At 53.1% G+C, this 3,192-nt stretch overlaps 1 long non-coding RNA gene and 1 other non-coding gene across 2 annotated transcripts in view; one reads left to right on the forward strand and one right to left on the reverse strand.

Annotated features, from left to right (window-relative positions):
* Positions 1-1,581: 1,581 nt before the first annotated feature.
* The window catches only part of LOC108294317, a 31,146-nt gene continuing 29,535 nt past the window's right edge, over positions 1,582-3,192 (reverse strand). The window contains exon 4 of the long non-coding RNA XR_001820988.2: positions 1,582-1,916. This is a non-coding gene — a long non-coding RNA (uncharacterized LOC108294317). The remainder of the gene's footprint in view (positions 1,917-3,192) is intronic.
* Positions 1,790-1,980, forward strand: LOC119469112. The gene has a single exon (XR_005197929.1). It is a non-coding gene; the product is annotated as a U2 spliceosomal RNA (small nuclear RNA).

Here is a 3,192-nt window from a genome sequence, read left to right on the forward strand (position 1 = left end):
TGCCTATAAAATCCCGTGGGTACTTTACACGCACAGCACGGCTCCGCTAGAACTGACCACATTTCCAGTGTTCCATACACACCTGTGGCTAACGGCTGCCATGCTGCCCTGTGTGAGCAATGGAATGGGGATGACAAGACAGGGCAGAGACTGGGGTGGCATGAAATGAGAAAAAAACAGCCGCAGGGGGACGAAAAAAAAAAAAGAAAAAAGAAAAAAAAAATTTTTTTTAAAGTAACGGGGGACTGAAAGACTCAGTAGTCCAGATAAATATCTTGATTATCTTATAATCGAGATAAGATACTGTGTTGAACTATGATGTATGTTGATTGCTGAAGTGTTTAGGGCGGAGGAGGGCAGCACCCCCTGAAATTCTGCCCTGGAGGACTGGCCTCACCCTAATCCTGGCCGTGGCTAATCATAAGGCTCACCTCTCAGGGCTCCTCTCGAGTGAAATAAATGCGCCAATGCACGGAGAACCCTCAGCCCTCCGGTGAAGTTGTGTTGGGAAGGAGGACGGGAAAGGCAAATGCTGACCGCGCAGGCGGCAGTCTGTGCCTCAGAGAGAAATTTCATCCCAGCCTTCCTGGGGTCCTTGACGCCCATCTTCCCCCAAGAGCACCCGGCAGTCACCCCCGACCTCTGGTGTCCTGCCACCCCGAGCCCGACCGTCCCCCTTTGCCCTGCGCGGGGCCAATCGCCTCCTAACTGCCTCTTCTCTGATTCGGTCTGTCCTGCTCACCACGTTTGCGTGGTTTCTTCGCTCCACAGACGCTTACCGAGCGCCTTCCACGCCAGGCGCCAGACTAGCAGGAGAAACGGGGATAAGTGTTGATGAGGGTCTCAGCCCTCCGTGATGGGATTTCAGAGGGGAGGGAAAGGACTGCCCAGAAGGGTGGTGAGTGGAGTAGTTGACAGAAATAACGGGGTGCGATGAAATACGTAGGAGGGCTGCCAGTCACCTATGGGGCGGGTGCGGAGGGCCGTTAATTAAGGGAGGCTTCCCGGACGGCTGACACCCAAGCGGAGTCCCGATAACCTGCGTCAGGAATAGCCAGGCGAGGAGGAGGAGGAGGTGAGAGGAATCCGCGTCCCAAGCAGAGAGGAAGCTTTCCCCCCTACACGGCACAGGACACGGTCCGTGCACACATGTCATGGGAGACCCAGGCCCTGGGGAGAACCCTTGTCGGGCCCTCGCCGCCTCTCTCCGCCGGGTGTCTGGTGTCAGCCTCCTGCCTGGCAGAGGAACTCCAGTCCCTGCTCCGGGAAGCCCCTCCAGGCCTTCCGCTGCCCTGACTGGGAAAGAGCCCCTCGTCCAGCAGGTAAGAGGCTGGTCTCCCCGCCCGATGGTGACGAACGAAAAACCCAGCGCAGCCTGGGCTCCTCTAGTGATGGTGCCCTGGGACCTCGTCGTTCTGCAGGAAAACGTGGACAGCTCTCCGCCGACAGGTCACTTCCACAGACCCATCTTGCCTTCGCGCCCAGGCTCTCGGTTCTGTCTTTTGGCTGCGTTGACACAAACAAGGGACTCCACCGCGGAGGCCACGCCCCCTGTGAGAGGGCGGGGCGTGCATATTCGAAATAAAAGGCTGGGAACGCCGGAGCAAGCAGGGGTGTAAGATTTCTTCTGCCAAACGTGGAGAAAAATAAATCAGCCCGAGTGTGTGATGGCGTGAATAGTGGTGTGGACGAGACAAAGGGAATGAGGCAAGGAGCGAGGCTGGGGCTCTCACCGCGACTTGAATGTGGATGAGGGTGGGACGGTGACGGCGGGGACGGAGACGGCAGCATCGCTTCTCGGCCTTTTGGCTAAGATCAAGTGTAGTATCTGTTCTTATCAGTTTAATATCTGATACGTCCTCTATCCGAGGACAATATATTAAATGGATTTTTGGAGTAGGGAGATGGAATAGGAGCTTGCTCCGTCCACTCCACGCATCGACCTGGTATTGCAGTACTTCCAGGAACGGTGCACCCCCCTCGGGGGACATAACATGTTTGCAAAGTCAGACGGGAAGTTGTGCTTGCGCCTGTGCCAGTTTGGCTTGGTTTTTTCTATTGCATCAAGTCATCAGATGTTCATAACTTTTCCACTTAAGCATCCTTAGGTGTTTTGATTAGCAGATGATGGAATCCTTAGCTTTTGCTTCTGCTCTGACACCAGCGCTTTGGAAAAGGTATACTCGTTTTGTGGCTGTGTGTACAGAGAGCCTATTCAATTGTTTCTTGAAGGTCCTCAGATCTCATCTTGGCAGTAGACCTCTTAAAGGGAATGGATGGGGTCCACCAGCATTGCCCAGCCTAAACTTGAGACTTCCTTTTTTTCTTTTTTATTTGTAAGTTCTGGAATACATAGGTATACATGTGCCATGGTGGTGGGCAGCACCTCTCAACCAGTCATCTAGACTTTAAGCCCTGCATGCATTACGTATTACGTATTTGCTCTCTCTCCCCTCCGCCCCCAACCCCCTTCAGGCCCCAGTGTGTGATGTTCCCCTCCCCTGTGTCCATGTGTTCTCATTTCCACTTATAAGTGAGAACATGCGGAGTTTGGTCTTCTGGTCCTGTGTCAGTTTGCTGCTTCCAGAGAATGACTGCTTCCAGCTTCATCCATGCTCCTGCAGAGAAAGTTGGTTCCAAGTCTTGTCAGTACTGCTGCAATAAACATACGTGTCCACATGTCTTTCTAGTAAGAACTGCTTCCACTTCAGCCCCCGGAGGCGTTGGCAGGTTAAGGCAGGTGCCCACCCACCGGCAATAAACTTCCTTTTTTGCCCAGGGAAAACTGAAGCACAGGTAGTGTAAGTCATTTATCAGGGAACGCACAGGAGCAGAACCTGAGTCCAAGCATCGTGGCTCCACCCTTCATGCTCGATGCGTCTTTCGCCTCCCTTCTGGGCAGGTATATAGTTTTCAGGGTCAGCCACCAGCAGCTGCCTTGCAACCATGAGGGCAAATCTCTCCTGGCTCTCCTTGGGTCTCATCCCTGAATCTATAAATTGCATCCCAATAGAAAGATTGTAATGGGAGTTTAAAAAGACTGTCATCATGGTTTGCCATCATGGTCTGGAGTACAATGGTGCAATTTTGGTTTACTGCAACCTCTGCCTCCCGGGTTCAAGTGACTCTCAGGTCTCAGCCTACCGAGTAGCTGGGATTATAGGTGTGTGCCACCATGCCCAGCTATTTTTT

Source organism: Cebus imitator, unplaced genomic scaffold (assembly GCF_001604975.1).
Source record: "Cebus imitator isolate Cc_AM_T3 unplaced genomic scaffold, Cebus_imitator-1.0 Scaffold573, whole genome shotgun sequence".
Lineage (NCBI taxonomy): Eukaryota > Metazoa > Chordata > Mammalia > Primates > Cebidae > Cebus > Cebus imitator.